Below are 13,367 nucleotides of genomic sequence, written 5' to 3' on the forward strand. Positions count from 1 at the left end.
GGGAATGTCGGTTTGCTAATTTAATTTTTACTTCACGGGCTTCTCCCACGGGGCCTCCCCCCGGGAGACAATATCCGAGGTCGAAAGGGAACCAGACCAGAGACACTGGCCAACTGAAATGCTAAGTCAATATTTGCCCCTTCCGTGGGTGAAACTCGTTTCGGAACCGTTAAGATCCGTCTCTTCTACCGAAGGTAGCGGGATCTTGGGACCGTCGCGTCTCACGAAATGTGTTCACCGTGACGGTCGCTATTTGTCAGCTTGGTCGGCTTCGGACGGTGCAGTTTGATGTAGTTGTACCCGGGGGGAGCGCAAATACCATTAATCTACCACCCATCGGTTTGTGGGTGTCAACGTGCGCCCAACGCTTGGAGCCATTGCGCCATTCCTGCTTTCCGTTTCTTTTCGATTGTTTTCGAAAGAAGATTGGTTCCCCTAATTAGGCCGACTACCGCAGTGAGCACATTAAGATACGAATCGAAATGAGTCGAGCGCCTTAAGTGTGTTCGAATGGCAATTTTTGAGCTTCTAAGTTTAAGGAGCGTACCATTGTATGTAATAATCACTACTCGTTTCAGGCTGATCAGTCCTCGTGAGAATGGAATTTTATTCCAATTCACGAATGTTTGTGCAACATGTTTATATTTATCTTTCAAAATAATTGCAACCCAATATGGCTTCATGCTAAATAAATATAAAACATGATTAGCCTCAGCGTAAATGAGATGAGGGGCCTGATATGTCCTTCAATACGATTAGACAATCAAATTATGGTTTGGTTGGCCTCTTTAAAATTTCAGCAACGAATTGAGCAACATTTTTGCGTTTCATTTCTATGTTAGCAAAAAGATAAGCGAAAGCCCTTAATCCGTGCCGATTAACGTAGGTAAGCTACGATAAATGCGAAACACGTCAGTTCGAATCCTGACGAAGCACATCAACTTGAATAGATAAGATAATGAAGCAGTGATAGGAACCGTACACGATCCAAAGTATCATAATACCAGAACATCCGTTGCCATCCATGGCGTTGCCCGTCGCTCAGCGGTTACAACTACAAATAGAAGAATCCAACGTTGCGAAAATGTGACATAGTTTGAAAACCCCATTATTTCCATATACCCAAATGTCTTGGACAAACAGAACGCACTACGGTGCCAGAAAAATGCTCAGACCGTCAATCAGCATCAACTCGGAGCTTGGCCCAGCGAACGGCTGACGACAGAGTGCCTCCAATTCCGCGGAACGCATATTAAGCGAAACAACGGCTCGTGCAGAAGACGCCGAGCCACGCCGAGGACCAAATCCCATTTCAGCGTCGATCTCCCGGTCGATGGGATTTTTGATTTAATGGCAAGCAAAACAAAATCCATTCGCCGAACGAACTTCGTTGGAAACGAATCGATTTGTCGTGTATTGGCTTGAGCTCTGGGTTGGAAACATACACATCAGCAGCTCGCATTGGAACGAGTAGACCGAGATATTTCCTTGTTCTTATTCACCCGCATTGACACCTTCTCCACGGATAGTCGATATCCGTTTCATGGGCAACACTTCCGCAAAGCTATCACGCTCGGAATTGATTTTGGCTTGGTTGGGACACTTCGCACAAATTTACGAACAAGATCGGACGATCACTTTAATGCACATTGAAAGAGAAAAGAGTTGTATTTAACTTTCGATACAAATTACAGGACTATACACAATTAACAACCATGGGCTGGAACTTCTCTGCAAGTTTCCGTTCTCAAAACATTAATTGGTGTTCTGTTTGTTCTGGACCACCAATTAAAAACAACTCCTCGAATGACCACTTAAAAAAGGCACATCTTTTATCGTTTTTTTTTTGTTGGCGAAACAACACGGCGAACAACTCGGTGGGATCGGTTTGCCTAATGGGCCCCCGTGTTGCGTTCTGTGACGTGGGCGATAAATTTCACAATCAGTTGCGGGCTGGTCGGAACCCGGAAAAGGGACAACCGGAAAATTAATCACATTCGCAACAACGTTCCAACGTGTCCCGGGCGTTACGGGTAGAAACAAAGGTGAGGAGGAGTTGGAAAATCGATACACCCCACTCGGGACCAGACGCAAAAAACACGGGACACAAAATGCGGTCCTAACCAAACACAGTAAAATCGGACGCCCCCGGTTTTTTTCCCCGTAACTTTTCACCTAATTATTTTTTCCGCCCTCACTCAGGTTTCGGGTCATGTTTTATTGCGTTCGACGAAGGGGCCCAATAAAAGTGTGTTCGCCGAATACAGAAGAATAATTTGATTTCCGTTTCCGCTCCAAACAGCCATCAGCCGGGGCGCTACGCCACGATGTTCCGCGATGACACGATCGATAATTAAATTAAGCGCAACATCAAGCATTAACCGAGCTACATGCTACCGGGCTCGTCCTGGCCGTAGGCTATTCGGCAGTTTCCAGCACCTGAACCCAATCATCCGCAGCCGCTCTGGCCCCGTGGCCGGCACCATGCACCGGAAGATTAGTGGAAGATCAATTAACAACCCCCGGCGTAGTAATCAAACTGCAAAGATCACACTCCGAACGGTTCAGGTGCCATCCATCAACCTTCCGGTTCGAATCAACCGGAACGCGGTAAACAGAACGCGGACCCGAACACATCGCGCGGAGGCGCGAAAATATGTGGCGAAAGTCTGTAAGCCGTGTAAGCCCTTCCAGGTGAGCTGCCAGGAGGAAGAGTTGTGGGTCGCGTGTCACACCACCCGGAACACGATTGATTGTTGAAGGCCCCATTCATCAGGGATGATTAATGAACACACTGCTCGCTCTGGGCCCATCAATAACTTTACACCATCTGTCTGGTGGGCGCGAGCTTATTGAACAGCACCGTGGAAGGGACATCTGTTGTGATTGGGAACTACTTAACCATACTTAATGAGCGGCAGATGGTAGGCGCATTCGAACATGGCGCGAATGTCAATACGGCATGTCCAGTGATATGATTGATTCGAGGTTTGTACCTTGTATTCAATTAGGAGCATTTCTTTGCTTAGCTGTAGTTCAGATCACAGTTCTCTCTATGATTCAAATTGATTGATGAGAGCTTGATCAAGAAAAACTAAATTCCAGAACGCAAATTCTACTCAACCGAGAACATTCAATGGTCAAACGGCTCAACATGTTCCAGGCTCGCTCAACATAAAAACCACAAACAACCTGCCACGGCACGGAAAGCTTTCTCCCTTCTTTTGTCCGTTGTTTTCCACGAGACACGCATGCTAACCGGCCACGTGTAAATTCCAGGATCCACAATTCCGGAAGCCATACCGTGGGTCAAAACACGATTTTAGAGCATTTTAGATTTTAGAGCTTGTTCAAGCCTCGCTCCGTATTCTCACGTTTCGTTCCTCGGGATGGCTCTCGGGGGAAAGAATAAACAGTTTTCAACAGAATGCCACGGCCACGGTCCCATACCATACTGACCAAAGTCAATCTTTTATCTTGATTAGATTAAATCATCGCCTGTAGCGAAACAGCAAAACACATAGATACGAACCGGAACCCCCCCCGGCAGGACATGTGTGCACAGCTGCCAACCTGCGTTCTACGCTCTCACGCCGGCGGCGAGGACATACGCAACGTCGGGCGAGCGTCGGTTAAAGTGAAGCGAGCTCATCCACTTCCTGTCCACAGGATAACAATGCATAACAAAAGTCGATTCATGAATAAAACATGTGTGTTGCTGAGAGCCAGTCCGGTCCGACAAAAAACGGGCATCCTTCCGATGGGACCCACCCGAAACCCGTTGGCCACCTTTGCTCTATTTCTCTCTCTTTCTCTCTTTATTCGCAACAAAAAAAAGTTTTTCTCATCGATGCCATTTCGTCGACCCCAAAGCAAGCGAAAGCTCATATCGGTATCACCGGGTGCCGGAAGCTGACCAAGCTGCTCGTTTCCGGCGTACTGTGCCGTGGTCACAGTGCAACGAGCCGCCATGGGGGTTAAGATGAAAACCGGTCGGCCGGCAAGGATTAGGAGGAAAATCCACGGCACGGCTCAGAGAATCGATCTCGTTTTTGATTAGGAATCATCGAAATAGTCCTCTTGCTCCAAACGGAAAGATATCGTCCGGTGGAACTGCTAAAAGAGTGCTGGCAGGTCGAGTGGCCGATGGTATCTTAATTTGGAGACAAAATGTGAAATCACATGTTAGAACAGACAGCCACAGAGCCACCGAGTTTGGCAACGTTGCTGACTTTGCCACTTCCAGCTGTTCTTCTGATGGGGTGCTTTAAATTCAACGATAAGGCATTCAACGAAGTAAATAATTAGAACTGAAATGGATTGCGTTAAACAAGACAATGAAAAACTAAAGAAACGTTGAAGAGTAGTAAAGTTAAGTGAAGTACAAACAAAGTAAACAAACGCGTAAAGTTTCAAAGTGTTTTGATTAACTAAAGTGGAAAGTATTTTTGAAAAAACGAAACAGAACGAATCAAAAGTATTAAACAATATAAAATGCAAATTGAAAAGAAGGTCAATGAACTTGTACATCATTTAAGAATTTGTGTGTTTCGAGTTTATGCGAGATTTTGACCCGGTACCCGTCCGAGAAATCAACGGCATTGTTGGTTCGGAAACAACATGGTCCCACTCAATAATCACCTTCTGGGTCCGACCGGGAGCCCTGTTTGTAACTCACAGAACGAGCATGATCGTTTGCTTAAGGGCCCCATTCGCAACCAGTTAGCCGCTCATCCCTTTCTACTGGGTATCCTAGTCCACGTTCAATCCTAGTACCAAATCAACAAGAGCTCAGAAGGAGACACGGACCGACGTGGAACTTCTTTGGGGCGAAAGATCTTCGTGGGTGACTGGATTCAACAGATGGCGGATGGCGATTGGAAAAGGATGTGGATGTGTTTTAACGGTTTGCCCGGAAGCTAACAAATTATGTTGATTGTTTGACAAACACCGTCTGCCGTCGTTTTACGTATCCCTTTCTAATTTTTTCAACATGTCCAATTCGTTTGGACCGAAGTTCGTTTGAATACCCTATTGTGTAGCCAACGTCAAGGCAAACCAGTGGGAAAATCGATCAACCTGTTTACGTCAACTATTAATACGTTAAGTCAACTATTACAACATGGATGTGTTTGTTTTAAAATTTGCAATATCCCCTTTTCATAAATTGATGTTAAATCAAGGCCGTGATTTGTTTAGATTGTTCTTCGGAAAAAAGTGGTCAAACATCGTGTTCCTAAAATACATAACGGCAGCGGGTACCATCTTCCGGCAGTGTAATGTGTCTGTCAAAAACTTTCCCACTTTGCCTCCCAACAGCTGCTAACCACGAGCCCCAATCGAACCTTAATTTTCTTCCCACCGGAAACATTTTAAACTGCGATACTGCGAAGAAATGTGATGGCTTGAAAAACTTTTGCCTTCTGCCGGGAAGCGTGCCCGGCACACGGCCCGTGCCGCAATCGACGTCTGACGGGCAATCAAAACGCGCAAAGTTTTCCATATTTTCGTGTGTGCACTGATCCCTCATCAAGTCTTGCGAGACGAGTCCTTTCGCGTGTAGCCGTTCCCCCATGGAAAGCAAGCAAGCGTTTTCTTTGGCCACCATTTTCATATCATCCCCGACCCAGACCGGGAACCATGTACACGTTCTCCCATGTTCAAGCTTCCCACGGCAATGGCTTATGTTTTGGGGCTAGATTGTAATTCAGGCAGCGGCTGCCGTTTCGAGCGAAAATTCTCGCCTGGCTCTGTTTTCATTTAAACTCTTTTTTTGTGTTACTTTTATGAACGTTAAAGTAATGAATTTTCTTTCGCCGACGACGAGCTCATTCCCCACACACACGATGTGAGCCGCTCGAAGTAACGTACGTACGTAAATGTCTGACGGCCCGAGGGTGCAGATTTATTTTTAGGAAAAGCAAACGAGAGAGAGACAAATAAAATTAATGTTCCTGCACTCTGTGAACTGCATCCTGACGTGCGTTTCGCGTCAGCGAATTCGAAATTCCCATATTACCGACGGGTGTGCCCTTTGAATGTAACACATTAAAAAGCGAAGCAACGCTTGTAACGTCGGGTACAGCTAATATTTTATATGTTCTATACTTTATCACGAAAAAGCTGTGCACCACCGGTGAGCATAACTCATCTCGGCTTGATCAATAGTGGCAACGCGTTGGCCCATTTCTCATAGTATCCTATTCCTCGGGAGTTTTGGACCGCAGCTTATCGGTTTTGGACCGATCGTTACTCACTCGTGAAATATGCATCCCTCTCGCTGGCAGATAGCGGTGCATAGATCATAAATCACTCGGCGAACCCGCACGATGGATTACACGAGGAGTTAGGCGGAAAAAAGTGTTCTCCCGGAAAATGAACCTCAAATCCCCATGCACTGAAGCGGCACATTCCGTCAGGATCACGGAAACTTCACCGAGCCCTACCGGAAGCGCACTGTGACCGCACAGTGGATATCGCCGTTTAAATTTTGATTCGATGTTTGGCCAGCAAATGAAGTAATTATAATTAATTACAATTTCAATCACCTATTCAGCACTTGTGCCCAAATGTTGGATGGATTCTAACTTCAGAATCAGACCATGGGAAGATTCGTTGATCAATGTTTACTCATCTCGGTCGGTCGTTAAAACATCAAAACGGCCTCTGACCGTAGCTAGTGCCAAAAGTTAGTCCAGTCGTAGTCAAATAAATTATAAAACGCACATCAGTTCCACCCGGAATTCATGAGTACCACTCGGAAGTGGTGCTCGAGAGCCCGATGATAACTTTGCCCCAGTACCCAGGACCGCGGTCAGGTTCGAATCAATTCCAACCGTAACCGAACACTGTCGGTGCATGCTTAATTAGCTTATGTGGTGTATGATGGGTCGGACGGTTTGCGGTGTAACTGCGCCTGGGAATAATTAAATACTTCCACCGGATCAGAGGTGGTCGCCTCGGAGGGTTTTGATTGAATCGTACCACTTGCGCTCCGGCTCCGGTTGCGACAAGTACCATCATCAGAGCACTAATCTTGCCGGCCCTTTCGGATTTGCTCGGGCTGTGAGCGTGTCGGTAACTAACCTTTTCTTGCCTAACCCGAGCAGTACCTGAGATTGGTCTCTTCTTCCACGTTGCCTTTTGTAAAAACACTGTTGGTCTGCAAGGTCCTGCCAGTGCGCCAGATATCACCACGGCTCGGACGGTTACGTTTGAGGGTTGCTCCAATATCCAACGACCGGCTGTAATGGATTGGCACAATATGGGAGCGATCCTGTTGCGCCTGGCCCGGCCTGAATCTATGCAGAGTGCGGTGGCGGTGGCGGTGCATTGTACATTCGATCCACTTTCGAGACTGAAACCGATTTTGATTGGCATTTCCGTTGGCTAGCATCCGCACACCGGGCACGAATTTTCTGCCGATGGCAGTGGTCCGCCGAAGGACGACGACAGCACACACCCATCACACATCGTTTCGTAATATGAACGGACAGGCGGACGGACTCACCATTTCGTCCGTGCGTACGCTTCAACGTAGCCTTCGGGGCCATTGTTTTCAGTGTTAGAATAGCTATGGTAATCAACTTGGCACGTTCTTCGGTGTCCTGCGGTGGTCCAGTCCAGTCGAGTCCAATTCCTGGTGGGCCCTTCATCGGTGCGCAGGATGCCGCAGCCGTCGATGCCTTGCATAGCAATGGCCGGTCACGGCACGCCATTGCGACCAAAAAGGCACGTCCAACGGACCATGTACACAGGGGCATTAAACATTCATCCGGACGCTTTATCCGGCCGAACCGTGATTCGCCCGATACCCGAGATCCTCGTCGGCTCGCCCGGTGCACCTCGTGGTGGCCCCATTTTTGACAACCGGACCGTCGACTGCTGATAGATTGCGACCGGGTGACCATCAACTTTCGGCCGCTGACCGACACAGTCGCCACCGCCGCCACCGCCACCACCGCCACCACCGCCACGCGTGGCGACGGTCCGCAAAAGCCATCGGATGCGAAACACGTTGTAAATTAAGTCACCCGAAATGGTGGCAATATTCGACGGGGCGCCAGGGGTGGCACGACCGGCGCGGTTGAAACTTGATGGGGTTGAGGCTTAGAGGATGTCACATTACATTCGGCCCTCGTTTTTTCTACTCTACCGTTCGATGGTTTTTTGCCGGTCGGCGTCGTTTTGCCTGTTGCCATTAGGGGGGGAATTGTTACGAAATCAATTCCGGCGTTGTTTGAACAATGGAGGTCGGGACTTTTTTGGACGTACGAAATTTAGCGCTATTGTTGTGGGAAAAAAAGATTCTAGCTATAATTGCTGTAAACAATTTTTTGGTCGATTCCGATTGCAGATCATCTTTTACACCAGTGCGGAAAGTCATATCTTTCAAATCTACAATGACTGGGAGGTCAAATCTGTACTAATCACAGTTTATGGTATGGACCACATGAGGCCTTTGAACTACTAACTTATCTACCGAAAGACAGAGAGATAGCAGAACGGAATCCATGCCCACAGAAATGAAAGTATCCAAGCAAAGTATTTGGCGCATACTGGAAAATGAACGTAAATTCAACCCTGAAAAGGTCTCAAAAGCACATGATTTTACATCTTAAAATAAGGACGTTGTGCTTGAACTTAACTTTTTCTACAAATTGTGTTCTCTGATGGAAATAAAAACCGTTCTCAAACTCAAACAAGGTAACTCGACATCTCTGGAAATGATTAAGAATGGCAACCAGCAGCACCTTCGCATCACAAGGAAAGATTTAAGTGACAGTGAGTGCGTCTCTCTAATCACTTTCATCGGGTGTGGCATCAAAGCCAATGAGATTTATTGCTGGAAGACTCGCCTCAGTCACACAAAGCATCATGGGAACCAACCATTCCGTTCACACACTGGCTCTCTAGTCGCGGGGATGTCAATCCGATTGAATTTTCTTTCGGAGCCCAAGGACTAGAACCAACACTGTACAGAACGGTTAGATTTGAGTGGTTTAAAATTCGGAAAGACCATATTCGTGACCCGTGCGACTCGTATTTTGATCTTCTGAAGGCACCAGGCAAGGCAAAAGGTCACGCCGAGGCAAAGATCTTTTCTCTAATAGTCCAAACAAAACCTTATGATTTCCTTACGATGTGTTAATTGTCCTTTTTAACCCCGCACATTACCGAATCGACACTCCCTTATGGGAAGTTGCATCGAGTTTGGGCGATTCTCGGGATCGATTCAGAACACAGCCACAGCAACTACTGCTCCACGCCACGTCAATCAAACCCGCCTTTAGGGTCGCAGCACATTAATTACTCTGTGCCTGTTTGGTTGCTGTAATTAGGCAATCGACGCGCCCGGAAGACTAATCATACGAGCCATGATGGGGCCAGAATTTCTTTGTGGCATTTTTCATGGGAAAAACGTGGAATAAACGGTAAACACGTTTCCTCTTAAGCACAGTTTTGACACAAAGAGTGACAGATCAGTGACAGCGCCACCACAACACAAGAGACGCGCGCGGGTTTCGCTGAGTTACCATGGCAACGGCCGAAGAAAAGCACCAGCATCTGCCGGTTTTCACACGCCCTCGACCTAGGCAACTCGTTTTTCTAGGCAGCCCAAGTTCCCTGGTTGGTGCTCCCCGAAAACGCCGCCCTTCCTAGGATTCTATTCGTGGAGTGCCTCTTTTGGGGCCGTTAAAATTTCAAAGTAAAACTAAAGCCCAAGGCAACGCAACGGAGTCCGGGCCGATGGTTGACCGAAGAAACGAACAAGGTTCTTGCGAACTATAGCGGAGCAGCAAAAACCAAACCCCCCTGAAGTTGGGCCGCTCCTGAGAAGGCCACTTTTTGAGGCGGCAGATATCTTTCGGCAAGTCGAGAGGGCGAGAAATCAAGTGAATCATTAATTAAGCCAATCATGCATGTGATTATTTGCGCTGCGTTCTTGGAGGGGTCAGGTACTAGATTCAAAATCAAAACGACCCAAAATTTTTTGGGAATAAAAACTTATTTTCTTTGGTGTGGTGGTTGGCAAGCTTTACCGACGTCAACAAAAAATTGGAGCTCTGTGTAAGCATCCCATCGGCCACAGCACGCAAATGTCAGCGACGTTGACGTCATGTGTTTTTTACCGTACCAATTTCTTTGTTTCTTTTTGTTGTTCGAAAATGCCATTACAACGTGTTCCGCCCGAAACCGTTGATTGACATTTTCGTGAAAGTAAAACAAATATAGCATTGAACGAACATTCTGGTGGGACATTGTTGTGGCCATTTTATTGTGTACTTTGGGCTCGTACCTCTTACTAAACTCACCGGTTGTTTGCGCTCCTACCCAGACCCAGTTCAGCAGAACCCAGGAGAGTATGTTGCCTTTGAGTTGGCAGAATGTAAAGATAATATTAGCCTAAAGTTTCTTTCATTCCGCATGTTCGATCCGTTTATGATTGTTTCTATTCCACGGTTCAATGTGTCATCAAAATGCAAATAACCAATATAAACAGTTGTTCGAAAAAAAGGAGTCCGTTGTTGACATTCGTGACAGTGCCGAAGTTGACTGTCGAATGTCGATAACAACATACGGGGTAAAAAGTATCCATTCGTTTCGCAACAACCACAAGATTCGTGGGGTGAAATATATTCATGGAAAGCATTAAATCAAATCGCACCGCGTTGGTTCAAAAAAGAAAATCGCGATCATGGTGCTTGTTTATCGTGTCAGGTGAAGACTTAACAGCAAACTTCCTCTCCATTACAGCAAACCCACCAGTACAGCTGCCTCCAATCTGGCCACCATCATTTGTCAAGTGGTACTTAATTTCAGTTACAACGGCCCAAAATCAGCGCCACTTCCGGCCATTCGCTGTCGCGGCTGATAACGGACGTGGGGGCACCCCAAAGCCAAGCCGATTTCCAATTTGTCATGACCCGTTCCGGGGTGAAGCCTTTGAAGGCGTATATCAACACGCTGCCGGTGACACCGGAGCAACCGAAGCCTTTCGCAATGGAGGCGCCTGGTGCCGCGTAGCCTGGTAGACCGACGAATGCGCTCTTCAAACGGTGAAAGCGACATGTGAAAAGTGTGATAAAGAAATGCTCGGCAAAAAGATTAATGATGACAACAGGAGCATTCTCTCTCTCTCTAACACGTCGGACTTTGCCACACTTTGATTCTCGATCTCGTCCTATTCGTTTTTTTATCGTTTTAAGGAAGACCCGGTCGGGTCTACCCGACGGCAGGCAGGCCTCAACCGGTCGGGCGTTGAAAACACGTGCACAACACGAAGAAAATCTTCACACGCCGCCCCGGCTCCTGTGTGCACACATTACACGGAACACCTGAATAATTGAGCACCTTCGTGAGCACTAGCAAATCTGGGCGAGTCCTGCGGCGGTCTGGTTCTGTTATGTTGGTTGCTGTTATTTTGCTGCTATCCTCTGCTGTGCTACGTAGAACGGTGAACTTAAATTATGGCCGAAGAAGTTCCGTTCGCCTCCGTTCCGAATCGCGCACTTGTGCACTGCCCACGGGTACATCCGTCGTCAGGCCTGGGAGCCGTTTGGAAGAAACAGATGCTCATTTTAATCAACCTTTTTGCCACCGGCCCGGGACCAGAACTTCGTTCCATTGTCTCTACCCCCCGAAGGCACGTATAGAGGGACGTTCGTGTTTACAAATGGTTCATTTTTCTCGGCAACTCATGGCAGCTCATTCGCCAGTGAGGCCAGGTCTGCGGTTATGCGCTAGCTTAGCAATGAGTAATTAGAATGAATTAATCCCAATCAAAACGTACACAACCAGTGCATAGTGGAGCCAACTTACATGCCAGCTAGAAGAGAGCAGACATAATGAGTCTCTCACTTGTAAGCTTTCTCATAATTTATTGCTGGACGGGTGTACGGTTTTCTTCTACTTTTGTTCCATGGCCAAAAAGTTTGTCCAGAAGTTTCGAAACAGCAAACTGGATCCACTGCTCTGCGTTAAAATTTGCCATTAAAATTCAATTCATATAGCGGGAAAAACGGTTGGATACATCCGCTCGGAATGGCAAAGTTTTGTGGAGAGATTGAATATCCTCACCATGCTCCATCGCGATTACGTCATTCGAAATCGTATCGTCACGTAAAGGTCACCCGACAGCCGGACAGTGGCGGATATGGAAACGGATAAAAATATGAAACGGGCCCCAGTGGCCCGAATTCTTAAAACGCTCACAAATCCTGGATGATGCCCGGAACGAGATCCGTCGGTACGTCGGTTCATCATCCAACAATGGAAGTACACCGCCAAGGTAACGCGCAAACCCGGCAAGGATGAAAAGGATCATCGGTCATCCAATTCGTCCGAGCGCCCGAAAGGATACCTTTACAAAAGTGAGCGCGCCCAAAGACAGGAAAGCCCGTTTGCAAACGGATCGTTTCGGGTTTAATTCACTCCGGTTACTGCAGGCTTGGCTCTTTGGCACGGCACAGTGTCCCCGATGAGGACACTGCATAATTGGATGCTCCATTGGACGCAGATTACTGTCACCCAGGCTCGCAGGTTTCTGACCATTCGGTGTGACACGGAGTGCCGGAGAAAGATACGCCGGGCCGGGCCGAACCAGGTGAATCGAGTACGTAATTGGACCAAACCGATTGCTAATTGGGTTGGGTTTGATTCCAGCGCCGACCTGGTTGTCTAATTAGTGCAAGGAAAAAGTTAAGCTGATCTGTGTGCCCTGCTCGGCTCGGCTGTGCATGCATCTTTCTGAGAACAAGGGAAACTACACCTGTGTCCAATCAAGCAAGTGACCCTTGCTAAGAATAGTACCACCTGCGAGCAAGCCATTGAATAATTATTTTCTGTTGAATATATGCGTATCGGTGAAAACTTTGTGGTTAGACAACACTCGGTTAAAGTTCGTTTCGTTTTGAGATCCGTAAATTCGTGGATTATTGGATTGCAGTGAAGATGTTGGGGGTCATTCAACGTCACATTCCCACTAGACCAACTAAAAAATCCATGAAATATTTATTAATATAGGTGGAAGGCGAGTTCTTTCAGTGTCCATCAGAACAACCGGAGCGTAAATCCGGACCAGGAATTCCTAACGTGGCCCATGGATGCAGCTGCATTTCCGGTGCCTCATTCCAATCGTTGCCCCGTGTCGGACTCTCAGCTCCCGACGGACGGACCGACGACGAGAAAAGTTCAAATCTCGTCCAACATTGCTCCGATTTGGTTGCCCTACATCCGGCTTCCGGTTCGCCACGTGCCACGCCAACTTTAGAGTGACCTTTCCCGGGGCCGAGGAATCGAGTACAAAAACAAAAAAACACGTCGGCTGCCGGTTCGCCGACAAAACGCTTTCACGTGCCGGCAAA

General features: G+C 47.4%; 1 protein-coding gene across 1 annotated transcript in view; it reads right to left on the minus strand.

Moving 5' to 3' along the window:
- Positions 1-13,367, minus strand: part of LOC131207011 (adenylate cyclase type 6) — a 65,946-nt gene that overhangs the window by 35,760 nt on the left and 16,819 nt on the right. The window lies entirely within an intron of this gene.

Source organism: Anopheles bellator, chromosome 2 (genome assembly GCF_943735745.2).
Source record: "Anopheles bellator chromosome 2, idAnoBellAS_SP24_06.2, whole genome shotgun sequence".
Classification (NCBI taxonomy): domain Eukaryota; kingdom Metazoa; phylum Arthropoda; class Insecta; order Diptera; family Culicidae; genus Anopheles; species Anopheles bellator.